This window comes from Apis florea, unplaced genomic scaffold (assembly GCF_048593485.1).
Source record: "Apis florea isolate Af1SG1 unplaced genomic scaffold, ASM4859348v1 contig_3772_pilon, whole genome shotgun sequence".
Lineage (NCBI taxonomy): Eukaryota > Metazoa > Arthropoda > Insecta > Hymenoptera > Apidae > Apis > Apis florea.
In genome coordinates, this window is record NW_028256845.1 from 1,896,135 (window position 1) to 1,920,156 (window position 24,022).

The following is a 24,022-nucleotide window of genomic DNA, read 5'->3' on the forward strand; positions in this document are numbered from 1 at the left end:
GATAAAATTCGACGAGAGAAATTTCGAGAGGATCGCGCAGAATTCATCGATATTATTGGTTGAACAATCGCACGATACGCTATGGATTAAGCATAATTTATAAGCGAGTCGCACATATTGAACATAGATAGGCGGGCACACGTGGACCGCATATTTATTCTATTCGAGTATACGCGAAATTGGCCAAAGTTTCGAAATGTCGCTTGTGTTTCGGCACGGGTGACTTCGCCAGTTTCGATATACGCACGGCAAGGCGAGTATCTCGTCGTTAGGACGTTAAACGACACCGTTCTGTGTGTGCGTGGGTGTCGAAAGTTTCGAGCGAATTCGAGAGAGAGGGAGAGAGAGAGGAGACGAGAGAAAACGGCAAGAAAACGAGTCCGCGGCGTCTATCGAAATTCGAGAGAGTAGAGCGTCGCACGAAAAAACGACGACAAAAAGAGGGAAAAAAATGTTGAGAGAGAGAGAGAGACTTACCTTGCTGTTGGCGCACAGTTGGACTGACCGTTCGTGAAAGATGCAAATCGTCCGTGAGGCCACTCTGCCGGGTCTTGCTCAGATACAACTGGAAAACAGAGGAGGAAAATTTTATTCTCGAAATTTTTACGGATTTTCTTTTCACTGTTACACCGTGTCGCTGCAAAGTTGGATATTTTCTTTTTTTTTTTAGCTTTTTAAACTTTTTAAACTTATTGTAATTATTCAATAATCTCTAATTCAGTCATCTTCTCTCCATTGATCGTAGCAAAAGAGAAAGAAATATTCAAATTTACCAACAAACTATTCGATAAATCGAGTATTTCTTTCGATATTACTTTCGATTCTCCCGCAGCCGTTGATCAGGCAACGATTCAACCCCATCCACGTATATGACGATACGTGGAAGAAAAGATTGCAAGGCTCTCAAACGGTTCCTTCGCAAGAACCCTGCCCTGCCTCGACTCTTCGTTTCGCCCTCCAATAAGAAACCGTCCGATCGGCGAATTTCTGTATCCCGATCACGCGCTAAGGGTGAACCATCCCCTTTAATATTAGGACCGACTCGGACCGACTCGTCTTGGTATAAAATAAAGGGCTGACATGCGAGCACGAAGGGTGGAGGTGAAGAGGAACAAGAGGAAAGGCGGGCGAGATCTGGAGGAAGGACAAGGAGACACGGTGCGGAAGGAGGACAGGAAGAGGGAAGGGTGGCTTCACCACCATCGTGAGGGATGACTGAACGAGTCGGTTAAACGGGCGTCTTCTTTCATAAATTTCAAGGGGCCGCCGGATAAAGGTTTAGAATAAATCGTTCGGCCTGTTATCCACTCCAACGTCGGCGGGTAACGCTAGATCAGTTATCCTGAATGCCTCGACAGCTTCTTACGCGGTTCCCTTTGTCCCCGCATTACCGCAACAGTCGTTTGTGTTTCGTTCACGTAGCTAGATTATTAAATAATTTTTTTTAATCTTCTTCTCAAGTTTCTTCAAATAACTTCGAAAAAAGTTAAAAGTTATTTTTACATCGAAGCTTAAATATAGATTTTTTTAGATCATAAATTTTTTTAAACCTAAATCTAAATCTTGATTTTCTTGAGATTATAGATAATTACGATAAGACAACTCGAATTATACTACAAGATTGAAACATGTGGTGGATTAGCGAAAAAGCAATAATCTTGAATCATTAATAAATCATTCGATGGTAGATTAAGTTTCCGATCTATCCAAAAAGTGATGAACCTTGCAAAAAATTAGATTATTCCTAAATATAAGATAGACAATTCAAGATAACATTAATATTATATACAACAAATAATTTCTACATAGTTTATCGCGATTTGAAAAATCATCAGCAAAAATCCATTTTTCCAATAAAAATGGTCTCGCGTTTAGGCGTCACGTTCCCATTTTGCACGCCGTAACTTGCGTCATGCTCGCGTCTGAAAATGCGATATGAAAGTGGAAGAAGCGGGCCTGGAACGCTCATAAATACGTCCTCGAAGATCGCACAAATCGCTCGTTCGAGGCCAATCCCCTTCGACGTTTCCCGCCAGAGATACGAGAGAGGGAAGCCTTCTTCGTCTCTCGCGGGTAGACACTTCAGGATACTCTCCAAGCATATACGTTACATCGACGTGTATATACGCGCGCCACGTCGATATAACCATATAGACGTTCTCGCGATATAGGAAAAGAAGGAGGTTTGATAAGGAGGGGAAGGGCCATTTCGAGAGGGTGATTCGCCGAAGAAGGGCAGAGAGGGCAAACCAGCCAGAAAGCCAGTCCAATTTCTCAAACCTGTCCAATCCGTGTCGTATGCAAAATCAATCACGCGCCAACCTTGCCCGCCACCCGGCCAGACCCCACGAATTTTCAAATCCGACCGAAGCCACGCGGTAATCCAACTCCTCGGGCGAAACTTCTCACCCATCCGCGATGCCCTATCGAGCATCTTTTTCGTTCTGCTATTTTTTTTTGTCACTCTTCTCTTTCTCTTATCCATTTCTTATCCATTCTCGTCCTTCGTTCCATGGCAATCGTACACACACACGACTCGATCCGATGGACGCACTGTTCAAATTAAATTCGCGTCGGAATCGGATCGAGGACGAATGTTTGAATTTTTGTCAATTTTCGCTAGGATTGGTTTAGACGAGATATAGAGAAATAGAAAGAAAATTTTTTTTAGATAAGATTCGAAAGTTAATGGAGAAAGAAAATTTAATTTTGGAAATTAACTTCGTATCGAATTCACCACGATGGCGAATATTATTAATCAAGCTGACTCCGGTTGTAGAAATAAATCTCCAAACAGACATTTAAACTGTTAAAACGAAAAGAAGGAGAGAAGAGAGAGAGAGTAGAGGCGAGCCAGTTGCTCGAGTTCCGATTTCCCAACTTCCCTCCATTCAAACGACCATTTCCTACATCCAATCCTTAAACTTCGGGCCATACATACATACAGCCGCACCGTGCATTTCCCCGTGCATCTATTTAACAACCTCGACAAAGCCCAATCCCCACCTCCCCCTCGTGCCCGTATAAACGGCGAAACGAGACAAAGCTTGCACCCAGAGGAGCTAGATGCAAATACACCTCGAACCGGCGATGCGTGCGCCCGAGAGAAAAGTTCTCGCGAGCCATTAGAAACTTCCTTCCACAAGCCTCTCCCGTTTCAAGCCTATTTCATTGATATGCATCACCTTCGATCGATTCGCGCGCCATCATCATTAGAAGGGGAGGGAGTTTCCTCGGCCGTGGCTAAGGCCTCTGAAAAAAAAAGTAATTTGTCCTTTGGGGGCATCGACTTCAAAGTGTTTTCCACGGGACATTCGTCCCGCGAAAAACCGGGCGAGAACGTGCTACTTGCGCACCCCTTTCTACTTGGCGATGCATCAGACTTGCTGATTTCTCCCGGGCGAAACATCGAGCACGGACGTTGGCCGTCCACGTTGGCCGTTTTTCCAGCTACCAAGGGATGTTTGGGGAACTCGAAGACGGACGGAGGGGGAGGCGCGGCTACCACAGGGGTGCGAAAAGTTTAGCATACGCATTTTGTACATTGAAATCCCGACACGCTCGCCCAACTTTAAATTGAAACCCGGCTCGGCCCCCCCACCCTTCCCCTCCAAAGTCGATGGCCGTCCTCGTAGTCGCCCGCGTAGTCGTAGCTTACCCCGCTTACGACTCCTCTCGTTGCTCAGACCGTGGGGCTGGAGTGGAAATTTCGAAAATGTCTCCCGATATATCCGTGACGCCGTACGAATCGATCTGCTATCGACAAGGGAGGCTATCTCCATCCATTCCTTTTTTTCTTCTTCTCTTTTTTTTCCTTTCCTCTCTTTCTCGTGTGTTCTTTTTCTTGAAAGTTAATACTCCCTTTTCGCGCCAAATTAACGTGCATAATCTTCCAATCTTGAGATGCTTAATGATCATTCACTTCTTAGATATTCCTATCGATATCGATTTAAAATTATGGTAAATTTCAATCTCGAACGGGACGAAAGTAAATGTTTATTCATTAAAATTCGTGCATATTTAATTTTATTTGATAAAATATTCGATAATTCGAGTTTACTTTTCTTATCAGAATTTTGTCAGCATATATATATATATTATATCGTGATATTTCATTCTCCCTCATCCCTTCCTACTTCTCGATAATCCAATTTATAAGCAGCTTCCCATTTAAGCCCAGGTTCTTATGAGAGGTGACCATAATGAGACCGGGCATTTTTAATTAAATAATACTAATCACGGGGAACCCTTCTTACGCAGGCAAATCTCATCTGGTCCCTTTTCTCCGTCCACAGGCTCTATCTCACCTCCTCCTCCGCCTCCCTCCCCCACCCGGCCTCCTCTCCGTCCTCCTCGCTCCTCCATCGGCCGCGAATCACCTCTCTTTTAGACTTCGAATTGTAATTAACATTTGGTTCTCCCATTAGTGTAATTAAAGTGCCATTCCATAATCTAGGAGGCCGTGAGAGAGAAGAGGGGTACCTTATCTTTCAGACTTCAGCCTCGACTGCGGGGGTCGTTTTAACCCCGCCGGCCGTCTCCAGCCCCTTTTCACGGGAGCACGCCGATGCCTGTAGCTTCCTTCGGCGATAACTCCTTTCTGAGGAAGAGGACTCTCTCTTTCTCTAACCCCGCCGGGGGGAGAGGGGTCGGGAATCGTGAAATTGGGGCCAGGAAGAGAGAAAAACGCCGATTAAAACGTTTGGAAAACCGATCTTCCGAGGAAACGGAAACGGTAGAAGGCATTCGACGCCTCTTATCCAATTGAATCTCGAATAAAATTCAACGAAGACGCTTAATCTTCGAACCACTATTTTTCTCAACTAAATTTCATCAATTTTGTAATCGTGAAACAGCTATATAAATTATACATATATATATATGTAGAGAGAAAGAGAGAGAGAGAGAGAGAGAGTTGACAAATTCTTTTCCAAGAAAATTCAATTACCATCCAATTACAAATCCGGCATTGGATGTACAACACAACATTCCGGACAGAAGGCAGCCAGATAAAAGTGGCGTGTCAGAAGGGAAGAAAGCAACGCCGCCGGCTAGGGAAAGCGGGGGCAGCGGCGTTTGTCGGTAAAATAAAGAAAAGCGAGGAGATAAGGAGGCCGGCCGCGTTGACATTTTCCGGTGGTTGAGTTAATAATGCGCACGGTACACAGGCGACCGACTCGGGGGAGGTGGTGGATCCGCAAAGTGGCGCCATAAAGAGGCGCGGATGTGTTTATTCGGGAATTTGCCTTTTTCCTTTTTCCTTTTTTTCTTTTCTCCTTCCTCTTCTCCGCCACCGGGGTCGCGCCACGGCGAGATTTTTATCTTATTCCCGGCGACGATCCCGAAGGATTTATGCCCTCTCGGTCGTCGGTGGCACGACCGAGGAAGGAGGAAGGGAAAGAGGGACGGAAACGAGCAGAGTCGAAATAGAGGAGAGCGAGAAGGATGGCGAGAAGGAAGGCGGAAAAAGGCGGAAGAATCACGATGCAATTATTTTCGTTCCAGCTCGTGAACGGATTTTAAGCTCGTCGTCCAGGGCCGGTTAGTGGACCAAGGAGAGGAGAGCCGAGAGGTGGGGTGGGGGGAGAGGAAGGATGAAGGCCAGAAAGAAGGATTAACCTCGTCAAGCCGGGAGAGTCCGTGACAAAGACGTTAAAGTGGTCGATGGGGATGAGAGATATATATCGGTCGAAATCTGTGGGGTGAAAACGTTCGCATCGTTCGACCGTGCTGGGACGTCGAGACACTAATGGCATTTTTATTATTTCTCCGCAGAGGCCAACCCCTCTCGCCGATAATGGGCCGACTGTATGGTCCATTGGACGCGTGACAGCCTCGACAGCTTCTCACCTTTTCTTCGTATCCGACCTCGCCTAGATCGATGCTCGAAGGGCGAGTCAGCGGCGACGATACTTGCAAGGAGCTCGGGCAACTCGATGGGACGAGATCGATGGAAATGAATCTATTTGGGGGAAGGAGGGAGAGGAGGGGAGAGGAGAAGGGAAGCAAAACGTGAGATTTAACGCGTTCGATAATTGATAATGATAATTGCGATGTAAACGGGAGCGAGATTATTTTTTTCTCGAAACTTTGAAATTTTTTCCCCTCGAAATCGCTATGATATATTTTTAAATAGATCTTTAAGCATCGAAAATGAGTGGGTGGAAATTGAGTTATAATACATATAATGTACAACGAGAAAGTTAGAAAGTTACGAAAGTTATGAAGTTTCGTGCCGCGAAGGTATAGACATTGAAAATAAAGGGGTAAAAATTGAGTTATTATAAAATAACAATAAAGATGGAATATTTTGCACAAGTCGTAGGCGTAACATCGAGCCATAATTTTTCACGGGTTTAAAAACAGAAAAAAAACTATCATAAAATACTAACGCACAAACGAATAACGAACAACATGTAAAGCAAAAGAAAGAAAGAAAGAAAAGATTATCGATCCTTCTCGAAATATCTAAATACACGATACGATCACAGATCATAAACATCCTGCTGCGATGCAGGATCCATTGCTAAGCAACGTACACCCATTGGTCTCGTTGGGTTTTGATGAATGGGCCTCGTATAAAGTATGGTAAAAGCTGGCGTGGCTACTGCTGTAATATTCCACCCTGGGTGCTTTTAGAATCGCTAATGACTAATGGCATCAAAAGGAAAACTCTTCGTCGATGGATGCTGGCGTTCACGGATCGACGATTTTCTTTTCTTTTTTCTTTTTTTTTTTGAAAATATCTGCTCTATATATATAGATAGATTAAATATAATTCACAATTTGGAAGAAATATATATATTTGCCAGATGATAATATAAAAGAATTATATTGTTGGCAAAGAACAATGTTAACTCTTACCTAATGATATATTAAAACGATTATTTCTGCGATCATTCCGATTAACCCAACCATCGAGAAAAGTTTTATATATATATATATATAGTGAATTGTAAACGAAGTTGGAACATCACGTGCAAAATACGCAAGAGGCTTAGTCAGGGCTTACGATTACTCGCGATTCGAATGGCAACGAGACTGACGAAGAGAAGAAGAACGTATAGAAAAGAGAAGTAGGAGCAGGTTTGGGGGTCCAGGGCTACGGATTGGCGTAGAAAGGAAAGGGGGAGTCGAAAAGTACTTTAATATACGGCAATCCCCTTGGCTTGGAACTCGCAAACTCGGATCGACTAGCTCTCATTGCTGCCTTTCCTTTCTCTCTTTCTGTTCTGCGCTTTCTGCCTTCTCTCTTTTTCTCTCTCTCTGTTTCTCTTCCTCTTCTATTTCCAACACTTTCACCCTTCTCTCGCGTGTATTTCTCTCGTAGTCGTCGCATGGCTTCCGATGAAATTTCACGTCTTCCACATGGCTCGCCTTTGATGCTTGACTACTGCCGTTCTAATTGCAGAAACGCGCAGAAATCGGCTTCCATTTGCCCGCAAAAACTACCTCTGCCGCCGTTTCTGCCAGCAACCGAAAAAGATCTCGAGAAACGACGTCGATTTGTGATTTCGACTCCGCAGTGATTTCGACAAATCGCGTAAAATGCGCTTCGCGTATACTCGATTTTCTATTATCATTATTATTATTGTTATTATTATTATAATTTCTTATCTCGACATTTCTCATCTCAATGTTGATGATTGATAATTGAAAATAAATAAACGATGATTAAAATTGCGTAGAATTTCCGGGAACGGGGGAAATATTCTCTGCAAAAGAGAGAAAAGAGCTGAAACGAAAACGTATAATACGTAACCTATGAAAAATCGTGTGTGATCACCGTCTGAAGAGAAGCTAAATGCGAAGCAAATCTGTTTACCTCAAATAATAGAAGTAAATGAACACAAGCGTGCAGAGTGAAGCGGCCCAATAATGATAGAACGTCGTGTGTCTAAGGGAAAAAGATTGGTCCCTTTTTTCGTTTCCTCCTTTCCTGCACTGTGGCTGATTTAGCTCTTCGTCCCAGGAGGATCTTATACCGATAGAGACCCACGCTTGATCATTTATCTCTTCCTCGTTTCGACAAAATAGCACAATTTCGATCTGCTCTACGATCCCTTCCCTCCTCCCCCCCCTAATCAAAAGAACCTATGATTCCGATATCGTGAGATATATCTCGATACTTAATATCTCGAAAGCCGTATTTAGAAATCATGCCAGAGAGATTCTGAAATTTGATTCTTAAATTTAGAAGTTGAAACGTCTCTAATGCGCAGTTTTAAAGTTTCTCGCTATTTAATTCAATGAAAGATGAACGTTTGTATAGAGCAGTAATTTTCCGTGTTGTTTCGAGTTAAGGTTGTTTCAAGATGAAACCCAGACAGAAACTTGGTAACAAGATTTACCTCTAATCACCACCGAGAAACCGTTCGCGTGTAATTTGTTTATCCCGGTCATGCTCCTTGTTCATAATTGCTCGGCCTTGTTTGGCCGCCTGTTTCACGTGCGGCGCCAGAACCGTGTCGATTATCGCGTCTAACCCGCGATTTCCTTCCAGAAAATCGATACTCGCGCGCGCGTGTGTGTGTGTACACGCGTGGCCTAAGTTCTCTTACCTCGATCGTAAGTATGGATAATCATCGAAATAATTACACGTTTCTAGGAAGGCGCTTAACACGTTGCACAGAGAGAGAATAAGAGAGAGAGAGAGAAAGAGAGAGAGAAAATATTGCCACGAAGAACAGTAAACGTTAAATTTAACTCTACGTCTCACGAAATTACATTAATCGACAAATCTGCCATCGTTCCACACTTGAATTAAACATCCCTCTGCAAAAATCCTTGACAACTTTGAAAAAGAAAAAATTCTTCGATATTACGTTACGTACAGAGTCGTAAAGACGCTATTCTTTGCGAAACGTCATGTCCTCGAAAGAATTCGGTCGAACATCTCGTCTATCTTGAAAGCAACTCGACAGTTTGGTCTCTCTCTCTTTCCAGACCACGGTGGAGGGGCGTAGTAAACGGCGTAAAAGCGGCACCACCCCTTATCTACATATCAAAAAGGCAATCCGGAGAACTCGCTTATGTAAACGGCGTGGGAGGCTTCGTGTCCCAGCCGGGGATGAAAAGAATTGCGAAATCCGTGCGCTAATAAACCTGCTCTCTGGCACCGCGGACCGACGTCGTCGGTCTGGGGGGAAGCTCTGACGAGATATTCGTGGGGTTAAGCTCTTTAAGCCGCGGATTAAGCGAGGCGGCACGAGAATTTAAAGTTCTCCGCCGCGTTGACGAGCGCTCCGCCTTCCAACGCGCGTGATTCCCCGGATTCATCGTCCTCGACGTCCGCATCGACGAAACGCGACGAAAATAAAAATTAAAAGTATATTAACTTTCTCGCGGCAAGTTTTTACATACACACGCATCGGATATTAACTTTTGCGGATAATAACGAAATATTATCCGACAGGATGAAACTACGGTTTCAACCAAGTTGAGCCACGCGCTCGAAATCCCCAACCCCTGGTGCTGCTCGTTTTCCACCTCGCTCCGCGTTAATTTACCACGGCAAATCCTCTTTCTGCCGCGTTACACGCACTTTTATATTGCGTTCTCGTTTCGTTGCGAAACGAGAGAGAGTTAAACGGTGATGGAACACCGTCGGTCTATGTTTGCACGGTGGAGCGCGGATTACCGCGTTGCGTTCGCGCGGAAACGAGATTACATCGCGAAGAAAATGGGAAAAAGTGGAGGCTAAGCTACACTCTACTTTCCATCCACGAGATTGTATTAATTAAAATCGACGAACGAATCAATTTAATTTTAATCGAGTGAATTTATTTACCTGCGATTTATCTTTAAAGTCTCTTATTTATACGATAACAAACGATCCGTAAAAATGAATTCCGCGCGCAGAGAGTATCGAGAGTAATCGCGGAAAAACGAATTAATAAGTTGGCAAGGCAATTCACGCGTCTGTAATGCGGGGGATACGGTAATCACGGTCGGAAGAATTTAATCAGCTTGAGGGCCGGGAGAGCGTTTTGAAGCAGGAACACGTCGTTCGGTCTCTTTAGGTTCGACCTCCGATCCGGACTCCTCGAAAAGCCCGCTCTTACCGCCAACTCTTACCGGCCCTCTCGCCTCTAATTCGAGCATTCGTCAGCCCGCACACACGAGCCATTATAGCCGAAAGTTTCGCTGGCATTAAATGCTAATGAGAGGCGGCTGGATTTTCCAGCGGTCAGAGGTTCCACCACTCGTACCGATTACGATTTCCAACGGATTCGACCGCCACGCGGACCTCTCTCTTTCTTTCCCCTTCTCCTTTCTCTCTCCCTCTCTGCTTCTCTTTCTCCCCCCGACGCTATTCGCTCACAGAAGTCAAGATCCGATTTCTCAAACTATTATTTCGTTTCGAAAGCCCTCGATCCGGAAAGGTTGGGATTTGCACGAGTCAGACTTTTAATTGATTGTTGGCCGAACGTTGTTTCAACTCTTGCCGCGATTACCGTAAATTTCTGCAACAAGGGCCCGTATTCTGGTTTTCCTAGAAACAATTGCGTTCTTGATAAATTTGGTAATCATTGAAACGGAGAAAGGTATTATTATTCCTTTAAGGAAAAAGTATATTTTTTAACGCGTTTTAACGTTGATATTTTGAAAATAATCTGGTATCAAATATTTGATCTTGAAAAATCTTGAATCTGTCAAAAATAAAAAAAATATAAAAAGCAATCCAATTATTAACGTCTCATTCGTCTCGCAATTAACATTCGCGCTCAAGGGTGATCAATTAATCGGAAATTTGGGAATTAAAGGAATCAACTTCGCGAACGATATATAATTTAATCTTCTCCCTTCGATTAAACCTGTGCTCGTACGTGAGCCTTGAGCCTGATACACGATTAATTCTAGGCGTTCCTGATAAGACGATGCGACCGAGACAAAGGATGGTGGAGCAATATCTAGCGGCGCGGTGAAAACCAACCAATTAAGCGAACCCTACGAAATTGGTTTTTAATTGAAGGACAAGAACCGATGACATTAATTACTGCACGCAACTCAGTTATTCGCCCCTTATAAATTACAATTTATTAAAAAAAGAGTTGATCATCAGAATTCTGATGTATCACGCGATATCATATGTTACTTTAATTAACCGTTCGAAAAAACTTTTGCGAATTCTTCTTGCGATATTTCATCGGAAATATCGTTAATGAAAATTATTGGAAAAGAGAAAAATGTTACTTAAAATTTTACACAGATTTTCACTTTCAAAACTATCCAATTTAATTAGTTTCAACCTATACATTTCTATGCTTCTGTTAAATCTGACACACGAAGCGACAAAATCACAAATACGAACGAGTACGTAATACACGAATACATATTCGTATGTATGCAGTCATAATTTTACACAGGGCCACTTCAACACAGCACCGCCATCATCCCATCATCCCCAAAGCTGGCAAACGCCTGTTGGCCCCCTCACGGCCGCCTTTCACGACGCTGGCTAATGTCTTTTCTGTGTTACGCTAGTCATCGTCCCTCGACAACGGTGCTGGAAGGCCCTGACCGAGGTATTATCCTATTTCGCGACTCGTCCTCTCCTCTCGACTCTTCAATTACCGCGGATAACGCGGTACCGCAACTTCGCCAGTGACGCGTCTTCCAGAGAGATAACTCGCGTGAAGAAAGGATCGCTGCATAAACGAGTATTGTTCCCTCTCTCGTTCCATTCTTGCCAATTTGTAACGATTTTGGAGAGAATTAACCGTTCAAGATCGTGCAAGATCGTCAAGTTTCGATAGTTTTATAATTCGAATCGAGGAGGATTGATCTCACCTCGATTTAAATAAAATACAAAGCCCGAGCACCCGGATTTTCTAATTTTTAGAGACATCCGTCGTTATCAGATAGTTTGCAGAGAATAAAATCCGGTTCTCCAGTTTAACAAGAGTTCATCCATTTGCCTCATATACGTAGTCTGGATTAAAGATGCCCTGTCTGCTACTTGAAACACAGAGGGAGAAGGCTCGTGCTGGATCACGTTGTAACGTAAGAACCGAGCAATTTGTTGGTATCAGGTGCACGGGGTATCTCAAGTTGTAAGCCCCCCGGTTTCGTCCGCTGCCGGCAATTAACTCCATTACCACCCTGTAACGTCGTGAACTGACTTGCCTTCCACCAAGTGTGCGCAACTCGTTAAGCCTTTGGGTTTTGGACTTGGGCCCCTCTATTGAGCCCCGAAGGGACACTAGACAACCTCTAACACCGATGCATACTCTTCGTTCAACGTGGTTTCACCAAAATCGCAACCAAGTATTTTTTTCTTACAAATAATAAACCCCTTTCTTCCTTTTCCTTCGATGTTATTATTACTCCTCCCCCTCCCCCTCCCCCTCCCTCAAAAAATATATCTGATTTCACGAAATTTCGCATCACGAAATCCATCGAAATAAATTTTTAAAACCATACTCCTGTATACGTTACCCCTGCCAACTTTCATCACAAACTTCTCTCTCTCTCTCCCCCCCCCCCTCCCTCGCGCAAAGAAGAGAAAATAATTCAAACCGGTCCATCGCTCTCTGAATTATTCCCTCCAAATGCGAGAGACAAAATGCAGCACAGGTAAGAGGGGCACCTCGTGATACATTCGCCGCGATATTAGCGCCAAGGGATGAAACCAGGGCGCGGATCGTCTCGCGACGCTAACGTATGACCACAGGCGCCCCCAACAGCACTCATCCACGCTGTTCGCGTGGTTCGATTCATGTATTCATGGGGAAATGGGGAGGCGTGGGTGTCGGCTACGTGCGTACAGCGATTGCCGCGACCTCATGCATACATCACGGGCATGTGAAAGTGATGGAACGCACCCCCTGGGTCACCCGGGCAAAACTGTCACGCTGACTGATCGCCAACTCCCACGACGTGCAACCACTTCTCCGTCGGAAACCGTCTCCGTCGTCCACCACCGGCTGCGCCTCATTTCCCCGCCATCTGCCCGGCGGGTGGCCGGAATAATCCGTGAATTCCGGGATTAATAACCGGGGAATGGGTTTTGCCAAGTTGTGGCCTGCCTCCACGACGTGACTCGCCGACGTGCTTCAGCAAGTGAAGCGATCGAATCCATCCGTGGAATTTATTGATTGAGGATTTCTTTCGAGGATTTCTTCTGTTTAATCGGTTTTACAAAAATCGAAGCGTATGGACATTGATTTTTGATCGAGACGGTCTTTTATTTAGATAAGAAATAAAATATAATCTCGTATCCATTTTTAAAATTTATAAAGAACGGAAATTTAACTTTTGAGAATTCATCGTCAGATCAGATGCATTCTCTAGTGGAGAAGAATTCGCATCGAAACTTTAAAATTAAATTAAGAATTGGACGTAGAAGTTTGAGATGCAAAGCACAAGGTACTCTTACGCGACGACGAAAATAATTCTACGCAATGTTCAGAGACACGGTTCTAGCTTATTCTTGCCCTCGGCGTCGAAACGCGGCACAATTTGTAAAACATTATATCACGCCGCGGAGAGGCATATAACCCGCGAATATGATGCTCTTACAAAGATGCGAGAACCTTGGAGGAAAGGCAAGGAGAGAAGCAGGCAAGACGACCGAGCGTTTACGAGCGAAGCACCATTAGACGGATGTTGTCAACGCGTAATTGCCAATGGTGCAGTAACTCACTTCCTACGACTTCGCGGCTTTCAGCTCTAACGATGCTTCAACAGCCAGAAGCTAACGATAACAAATAACGTTGCATCTATCACGTGATGCATCGTGAATTTGCAACGAATCTAAAATTCTATTCTTGTATTAATTCGTAATCCTGTCTTTTACTAATTTTTAGACCAACCTCCTTTCAAAATCCTTCTTTTTCAACATGGACGAACAGTTTCCAAACTTATCACCGATAAATAATTTTTCCTTTCTCCGAACGAAACCTACTACATAAAACGAAAGCCTATACGAAAGGAGAAATCTCGAGACAAGAAAATCGTGGAAGCACAGTGGCCTGAACAAATCACGAGGTTCGTCACGATGGGCAAAAGTTCCTCGGAGGCTGACCATCGCGGAAAGGGTGCTGGAGAGCGCACGCAATGGAGAAGAGAGGTCAGAGAACGAGACGGGGTGGCGGAGAAAAGCGTAGGTCGAAGGGACGGATCGAGGGCCTAAGCACGTTCTCACCCTTGGCGATGCTCTCGTGAGGACCCTCGGAGGGCCTAACGAGCGGCTTTGTCATTTCTGCGTCTTCCCTCTCTCGTGCACGCTCTCTCTTAATGATGGTCCCCGCGTAAATAGGCAACCAAACCCCTCGCCTCGCGACACGGGCATGCAGGATGAGCGGAACACGCCCGTCTTCCGCCGTTACCGGCCTCAAGACTGCGTTCCACGCGTGTAAGAGAGTGGGGAGGGAGCTTTGAATGCGCGTCACTGGAAATTCTACGCGGGATGCACTCGTGTTATCATTAACGACGATTAAGGCGCGTGCCGCGTGGAGTGGAGATTTCGATGGAGGAACCATCCCCCATCCGTGTCGTCCTCGACCGCACGCACGATTATGAATACATTAGCGGAACGAGATCTAAGGTTAAACTGGTTGGACGGAGGGACCGAGCGTTGTTTCCCTCGTTGATTCTTGGCAGAATTATTGAAAATTTCAGAATGATCGTAGGAGGAGGAAATGTTATTAAGATAACGAACAGTCCTCTATAATTGTGATAATTGTGTGTTGGAAGAAAGAGAGATATAACGAACGCTGCGTCATTCATTTTCACACGTTTTCATTTAATATCCAATATTTATTGGACGATGTAGGATACGACAATAACTGGATTAATTTATTCGTCATAAACAGATGTGAATAAATAAATCGACACGTTATAGACGTGTATTTGTCTGTTACGCGTTAAGTCTCCATCTCCGCTTTCTTCTTTTTTCTAAAAGTTTATAGCGCCATTCGAATCTTTTCTACATTCCATAAAAATTTTCGTTTCCTTGGACGTTCGCGGAATCAGCTGTTTAAAAAGTCGGGTGTGGTAGGGCGCGCAGGAAACGCTGATTAGTATCCGGTAGGAGGAAAGTTTTCGAGGCATCGTTCTGCCCCCGGCTCCGCCTTGAGATTCTAATGGATTCTCATTTAAATAGAAATCTCATGCCGATACACAGGGGTCGGGCCGTTATATGCGGCCGGGATGGAAGGACAAACCAAACGGTCCAAGTGTGTTTGCCATCCAAGTAATGGCCACGAAGGGTCCTCTCCTCCTGGTCGAGGTTCCACCCTGGACAGCCACGGTCAAGGATGGCCATGCGGAGAATGGGCGTGCAAACAAGCCACCCGTGACCCCTATGTCCCAAGACTTCCTCCTCTCCCTCCTGCGCCCGTTTTTTACCTTTATTTCATTTTCCTCCCCCCTCCTCTCTCCCTCTCTCTCTCCACGCGGACGAGATGTCGTTAAATTTCGTACGACTCGCATATGTTGGGGAGGGAGAGAGGGACACGAGAATAGTTCGATATCATATTGGAAAGTTTGTTGCGGGCCGAGAATTCGAGATTTGGTTATTTATATCCATGGAATGTGGTTTTCCTTATTCCCCTCTGCATCTATATTTTTTATATTCCGCTTTAGAGGCGGATATTCCAGATAATTTTTTCTCAATATTTAAGGATATTTGACAATTTTCATTCCACTCGAAATTGTCCTAATTACCTTTACCCCTCTTTCCGTTTAAACCGTTACACTACACTCCTTTCTAACGTTTCACAAGGAAGAAGACGAACTAATTAACGAACTAATATCAATGTTTAACAAATCTTTGATTCGATCAGCAGAACAATAAAAATTAGCTGTTCGAAAGAACTACAACCAACATTAACGCGTGTGAATAATTTTGCTCGAGTTATCGGAACTGGAACGAGTATTATCTATCAAACCGTGCCGAGTGATATTTCTATACATATCCACAAACGACAATGCTGTTCGTTTTGTTCCATCCTCTTTCGTTATATTCATCTATACGTACGCACACGTATTATATTTCTTGGTGCCTTTTTCCCGCTACGATATTTTCACCCCATTTCGCAAGCATGTCACTTCCTGGCTAAGTTGGTATCGGTCTGCGGGCAAAAAGGAGCACGCAGCGACGTGTGCGTTCGTTTTCACAATGGCACACCGACGTCCATGGCCAGTCGACTGGCGGCGCTTTGCATGCAAACGGAAAACGTTTCATCTCCCTCGATGACCGGTCGGGGGGGGCGGTAAATTTTCGAGAACTACCGACGCGGGGCCACCACTTATCGCTCTGATCCCTATTTTGCATTCCTTCCTTCCACTATAACACGTCAGCGTTACTTTATCGCTCGAAAATGTCGGATGCAATTGCGCGTCGAAAGTTGGTACCGTGTGGAGATATGTGGAATTTCTCGAGATTGGAAAAGTGTTTTCAGTTCGAAAAGGAACCGCCTTCGCCCTCCTTCGGAATATTCGTTTCCAGAAATATTTCTTAAACGTATATACAATTTTTCCATCCTCTAAATTCGAAACGTTTCGACAACGAATACCTCGCGAATATCTTCGATCAATCAATTCGTATCGAAGTGTAAATGTATTCATAAAATACTACTACGAATACACCGCTTCGCGAATTTCTCCAAACACAAACAACAACCCCCCCTCATATCGAGTTTCGAAATCGTACAACGAGGATTGTTTTTCGAGCAGGCATCCGCCGATTTGTCGCGATCGAAGGGGGTGCGCGCGGAAGAAAGAACGACATCGAGCGGAATCAAATCAAAGTTGTCCTTGCTGGAGGAATCCTCGAAGGAACGCGATACCGGGAACGGAAAAAGAGAGAGAGGGAGAAACTTATGGGGCGGGAAGGGTGAAATAAGAAAAACGAGAAAAGATTGCGAAGGGGGAGGAGGAGGGAGAAACGTGGAAACGACTGGGTGGCTGGCTGTTCTCGCCGATCAAATTTCCAGAATGGCTCGAGCTCCATTAAACAGGTCCTAGTTTCGCCCTACGTGCACCCAAAGAGATCGGCTAACCCGTCGCAAAACGTTCGACGAATACCTACGTGGGATGCAGGAAGGATAGTTCCTCCCTTCGTTTTTCTCGGAAAGTCGATCCCGAGGGTCTCGCGCGATTCGTGTTCTCGATCCTTCGTGTCTCTTATTATCCGTTCTGCCTCCATCATCTCGTGTTTCGGATTATGCGTCATCGTGTGTTATGATTTTGAAATGCGCGAGAAGAGGTTGAGACCAAGAAGTTTTTGTTTACCCATGGATTTATTGTTTATATTTCTTTATAGATTGATGTTGTCGATAATAATAAGAATTTAAGAATCGAATTGCGTTACGTAGTTAGAGAGGATCAAGCAATTTAATTCGAATTACGATTTATCACAAAATTTATATATAGAAAGAATGATACGATTCTATTGTTAAATAGTTTTTAGAATGCGAGTTTTCGAAATGATGTTGTTTGAATAATCGAATAAAGAGTATTATTAATAACGATGAAAAGATATTGTCCGTTTGTAATTCTTATGATTGTGTACATTCACCGAGAAACCTAACTGAAGATTCAGTTGTCAATAAAACCATTAGAACTCCCCACAATCACTGACTTATAATTCGGAATTTTGAACTATCCAAACTTCCAAAAGTTTGAGTTCAACCAACTGAGATATTCCAAGATAATTTCAACTCGTTCGTAACACTAACGAGACAAGTACAGTATGCGTACAGTATACTATATGTTGAACTAACAACGGAGAATCGTATTAAAAAAGAAACACATTTAAAAAAATATATATATACAAAAGTATATTTCGTAGAGAAAAAAAACATAAAGAAGAAAAAAAGAAATATATATTCTCCTCTACTAGAGAATTTTTATCCAAGAATATCGATTCGATCTCAGTCACCGTACTTTTTCTAAATTTCTATCCATCTAAAAAAAACACGAGAAAACATTCTTCGATTCTATCAACGACTCGAGACAAGAATTTTCTCGTAAGAGCATCGATCTTCAGCCGAGCCGTCAATTATCAGAGCCCTCAAAACGCGCGAGCCGATATTGTGTTTCTTGCCTCTTCATCCCCTTGTAATGAGCAGGTATCCGAGTAGAAGTCTTGTATCTATCGTTGCGACAGGGTCTGATAACCAACGAAGATTTTGCCTCAACGTGGAAGTTTGTCTACTCGCGTTTCCTCACGCCATTCCGCCATCTTCGCCGTTCTATCGACAACTATACCCTATACTTTGTCTCGAATATTTCCCCGGTCCAATATCCGCATTGTCTCGTCTTGTTTCGCCTACCTTGTCTACGCCCTCACGTGTGTGCCTCGGCCAACCCTTCACCATTCAACACCACTCTCTCTCTTTCTCTCTCTCTCTCTTTCCCTCCGTCTTACCCCGAGCGTTAGCCGAGTTTATGCTCGAAAATCATCCTCTCTGCCCCTTATCTCCGTCGGATCTTCGCCCTCGGGATAAGGCTATCAAGCGCACGTTGCGTCTTACAGTTGCGCTCACGATGGCGATCCACATCGTGTCGTGACTGGGCGTCGAGAGAGCGTGACTCTCCATCGTTTCGCATTCTACCTCTTCTTCGAGGATGTGTTCCCACCGAGTTAAATTTCGAATCGAAGGGGAGAGAAATTTCGTCTGTGTGTGTGTATACTTTATAACAGAAAAGAAATTGTAAAATTTTCTCCCTAGAAAAATTTTGGTAATTTTTCGAGTTCAATTTCAAACGCGTTATCGTGTCCATATTCTGATAGTCTTCCCAATGCTACACGATGCTAATGCTACAACTTATCGAGTATCACCACTGTCGTGTCAAATCCTAATACGGCAGTATTCAAATACTGGGAAGGGAACAGGGGCCTGTATAACCGAGAATCGAGGATCCTGTGAAGAGTTTATCGAAGAAGAAGGACTGTTAAGAGTAAAGGGTAGTTTTGCGCGGAGCAAGTAAGGGGGTAGCGAGAGAAAGAGAGGAAAGGAGCGATTCTAGCGGGACAATCTCATCTCGATCCCATCGTACATCGTGCCACCCGAGGCCTTACATCTCCTGCCTCGTCCTGCGTCCCTCTCGGGGACCCGAGACACCCTCCACGAGTCCTCATCCCCCTTCCTCCGCGTTCTGCTAGGTACACCGGGTCCTGCGACCCTCGACGTGGCAAATTGAGCACACTCGCCCCTCGCAGGAGACCGAGCAGCGTTACGAGCGATATATGTGGACCATTCGACAGACAAACGGCTCTCTTTCCCTCTCAGATCCTACGGTGTTGTACGTCTTTTCTCCTTCTTCCCAGCCGCCCCTCGAGGCGCGATCGTAAGTCGAGGAACGCGACGCGGTTCGATCGAATTACGAGTTGAAAACGTAACGAAAATATACGCGAGGAGGATTAAGCGTTTTTCTTCTTTCTTATTAATTGGAAATACGAATTATATTTTATTGGAAAGATGTTTTTTCGTTTCGTGAAGGGTATTAAAGCGATGCTTATAATCTCGAGAAAAGATGTGTAATTTTATTCGATATTCTATTGAAAAATTTGCGAACCAACGCAACGTCTTATCGTTCGATTTTATCACGTTTTATCGAATTGTCTCCGCGATTCAATTTGACGAAATGAATTCGCGATCAAAGTATAATCGAGTAAAAGTTATACTCTCTCTTCATCTTCGCCGTTAAACGATATCGTTTGTTCAAATTCCATCGAGGAGAAAAAAAAACGCTGACTTCTGCGGAAGAAAATCTGTGGAAGAAAGAGAGAGAGAAGGGTCGATCCGGCGGAAAATATCCTGGAAGCTTTTCATAAATACTGAACGATACCCCTCCCGATCCAGGAGGCGAGGCGGTGGCCTCCTGAATCGGGCTCATCTCGCGCCAGCGCGAAAGCGGTGGTTTTCACTCGGGTCTAATAAAGGGTTAATTAATACGCTTTAAACCGTCGCTCTCGAAAGGGGTGCCAGGGGTGGAGGCACGACCTACAAAGTGCTCGAGAGGATCAGAGGGAGAGAGAAAGAGAGATGATAGAGAAATGATAGAGGAAGAGAAGAAACGTTGGCTGTCGCCTTCATACCGCACGGCCTCAAATCGAATCACCGGGTGTTATTGCGTGAACCCATCCCCCCCTTTCCTCACACTTCCTTCGAAAAATGCTGTCAAATATCGCGCAGAATTTTTATTCTCATAGATAGAGATAGCTTGAAAATAGAAATGGAATGTGAACTTCGATTTCTCTTTCGTCACGAAAATTTTACAATATTTCTCAACAAAGTGCGACAAAACTGTTACACAAATTTAAATAAGAGAGACTTGATCTGATAAATCATGATCGATCCTCTTCTTCCGCTAACGAACTGTCAACCAACATAATGTTACGTTTAATCCAATCCGAATGCAATGCAAGAAACCGAGTGAGATTTAATCACCGAGGAAAGCCTTTGGGAAGGCGCGTTTAAGACGCGGACCAGGCGTGTGCACGCGTGAAATTTAAGCGAGTAGCCGCATAATTATCCTCCCGGTGACACGATGCCACGCAGGGGGCGTAAAATCAGCAACGTTACCGGGAAATCCGTGCAGCATCCGCTGCAGAGGAGAGGCTGACGGAGGCTGGTTGGTGGAGCAACGACGCCTGTTCCACGGTAAACCCAATTTATTTCGTTCCGGGCAAGGGAGGTGAGAGCGAAACGAGAAAGCCCTTCTCGGGGTGGGCGCCAAACGGTGATGCCACCGGCGACTTGTGAACCACTTGTCGCTGTTACGGCCCCATAAATTCACAGCGCCGCCGACACACAACCAAGAAACGTTCTCTCAGACCGGTACTCTCTCTCTCTCTCTCTCTCTCAGAGTCCCTTAGACGCGTGTTTGTTGGACGCCTGGTTACTTACGTTTCACCCCACGCCCGGATTCACCGCCATCCCTAATCGAAATCAACGTTTCCGCTCGTTACACTATTCTATTGTCGTGTCCTAACGGGATTTTCGCGCCACCCTACGCGAGTAGGGCGAAAAAAAGAGGCGTGGATGAAGCTGTTCAGGTGATCTTGAGAGATGTTTCGCGAGGTAGCGTGTACTTCTCTCCATTTGAATGAATAGCGTTTCTTTTTTTTCCGAATTTAGGAAACGTAACGACAATGCGTTTGTATCATACTTTATTTCCTTTAATCTCGATTCTCAAAATTTAAAGAAATTTATATTTTGTATATGAGTAACAGTATTCTAGAAAACTTAAAGACATTTCGATGATTTCTGAATATTAGCCTTTCGTACACGAAGAAATATTTTCTAAAAAATGGAAAATTTTTTTATAGAAATACGAGAAATCAACTTCTTCGTGGACAACTTTTGCCTTCGCGTCACTATCGATCCCGAGTGTCTGTCTCTTGCCGAAAGGCTTGCGGCTTTTCGAGGCGGGCATGCGGGCCGCCCAGGAGGTAACGGGTTGAACGGTTGGAGAACTGTTCCGCGACGAAGAGGGTCAGGCGTGAGCGCGAGAGAGACGCGCGGAAAAGCGAGGGGGATGGAAACGACGGCCAGAGAGAGAGAGAGGAGGGAACGGTAGGCTTCCTGCATCCGACGTCTCGTCGACGAACGTAACATAACGAGATGAACTCAGTGGTGTATGACGTCACGGTGGTGGGCGTCCTCCTCGTTGCGCTGGCTTCGCTTCCTGGCGACTGTTTCCGTGGAACGGCGGAGGCCGTCAACAAAGGACGAGCATCCAGCCAACTAGCAAGGGAACACCCTTCTCATCGTCGTATCTCTCCACGCGACCGTATCGCAAAGTCCTCCTCGGCCACTGGTCGTCTCCCGTCTATCTTTCCCCTCTCCCCGCCCCGTCTGAGACGAGATTGAAAGGCAACTGTGCAAGACGATTCACGAGCACGGCAACGACTGCTGGCTACGTCGTCTCCTCTTTACGCTCGGTTTGCGAAGAAATTGCGCAGGTATTTAGTATTGTTCCCAGAACTTCGACGTTCTACGGTTTCGTGGAATGAAATGGAAACAGTCGAGAGTTTGTTTCAATTTTGTTTTGCGCGTGTATTTACGGGTGTCAGATGAACTTTTGATAGTTAGAGAATCGTTGCTTTTTACGATACATTCAGGGTATAAGTTCAATCGAGTATGATTAATATTTATAATTCTTATCTAAATAAAATCGATAATTTTGAAACAAATTTTTTCATAAACGAATTGCCTTCCAAAATTGACCCAGCAACCTAGCCTCGGAATAAAAACGCATAAAACGCAGCGACAGCAACCGCGTGCAGTAATCAGATTGAATAATCTCCACCGGCCCGTAACGGGTCCAATAAAGTTGTTTTGGTCTGTTCTCCCGGTTCAGGGACCGCTATCTCGCCGCTTTTCACAAAGCGCGTCAGCCTCAGAGGACCAAAACGAGGCAGAGCCGGGCGAAGAAAAAGGAGAGCGAAGGACGGGGGTGGTGCTAGCCATATATACGACGGCCCCCATTGAACGTCGTACTTTGAAAACTTTGGACGTTAAGAGAAAGGGTAGTTGGCTGCTCAGGACGTATTGTAAAGGCTCTCCCGGTCCTGGGCGACGGGGATGGCCGCCTTTGGCGGTGGGGTGGCGCTACCAAGACATCCTAGACATCGCCTCGATTTAAGGAGTGCCAGACCCGAGCAGAAACGTTAAGATTTTGGATTTTATCGAGCAACTAGCTGTTCCACAGTGAACGCTCGATGAAACGAACGCTGGTAGAATGGAAAGCCGAGAATAATATCGCGGGATTCTTGAAAGAATCGATCGGCTCGAGGAGGGAATCGGACGGGGATAAGCGAGATATTATTAAGAAGAAATCGAAGTAGTTTCTGGAATATTTCCACGAACTTCGTTCTACTTCGTTCGTGGATTAATTTTTAGACAGAGAATATATAAAAGGCGAGTTTGCTCCTTTGAACGAAACGTCTTATTTCAATCTCGGAACGAAAGAGAGTGAGAGAGAGAGAGAGGGAGTCTAAGTGAGAACGAGATTTTCGTTTAAGCAAAGCATTCCAGACTACCGTTTTCTTTCAGGGGAACAAGTCGAAGAAAAAAGGAGAGCATCGGGTAAAACAGTCGATAGCTGGAGAGGATACAGACAAAGGTCCCGGGACTAAGAAGAACCCTTTGAAGAAATCCTTCGCGTTCCTGCTCGATTTCCCGTTGCGTCAAAAAGTTGGCTGCATTCTTCTCAAAGGAATCTTCCGCTTTGGTTAACAATTACTCCAAGCGGTGCAAAGCGATGGCAAGAGTTTTTTTTTTTTTTGAAAAGTATTCCTCGCGAGAATTATTCGAGGGAATGGTTCTAAAATAGTAATTATGGAGGATGGACGAAAAATGTTGAGTATGCGGATAGTAAGACGCTTATTCCTTTTCTATCCTCTACAATTTCTCTATTTTTATCTTCGAGAAAAATTGAAATTGAAATAAGAATCAATCATCATATTGTTTATTGAATCATATTCCATCATTAGAGCATACAAGGCTACTAAACTAACTCATCAGTCATTACCATTAAACATCTAGTTCTAAACAAGATTGAAATGCACTTAAATATTTCTTAAGATTTCAAAGTAATAAAATGTATTCAATTCTCTCGTTACATTACAACTTTCGATCCAACCTTTCATTACTCGACAAATTTTCAAACTTGGACGCTCGTAAGAGGGGAAAGGCGGAATCGCGACAATGCCTCAATAGTTGTCAGAATTCGCGTTATTAGGAGGACAATCAGAAGGCCATTCGAAGTCATTTTCTGTCACGACTAAACGCAACAACGCTTTGCGTCCATTTCGTAAAGATAGCTTTTAGTCCGCGACATCCAACCTAAGCTGCAACTCGATGGTGGGGGACGGTTGAAACGCAAGGATTCGCGCTAATGAAGGACGAGGAAGGGTAGGTGGGCCGGTACAACGAGCAAAGGCCAACAGGTCGCCATTAGAGCATACTGTTTCGAACTACTAATAGCCAATTCATGCGGCCGAGCCCTGTCCGACAGTTCCACCCCTGTTCTAGCTACCGCGACCAAGATCGTCGCCCCA

At 44.6% G+C, this 24,022-nt stretch overlaps 1 protein-coding gene across 4 annotated transcripts in view; it reads right to left on the reverse strand.

Moving 5' to 3' along the window:
- The window catches only part of LOC100865253 (uncharacterized), a 178,951-nt gene that overhangs the window by 128,343 nt on the left and 26,586 nt on the right, over positions 1–24,022 (reverse strand). For all 4 annotated transcript variants that reach the window (XM_086915321.1, XM_086915320.1, XM_086915319.1 and 1 more), the window contains exon 3: positions 478–565. The gene's annotated coding sequence lies outside the window, so the exon portion shown is untranslated. The remainder of the gene's footprint in view (positions 1–477; positions 566–24,022) is intronic.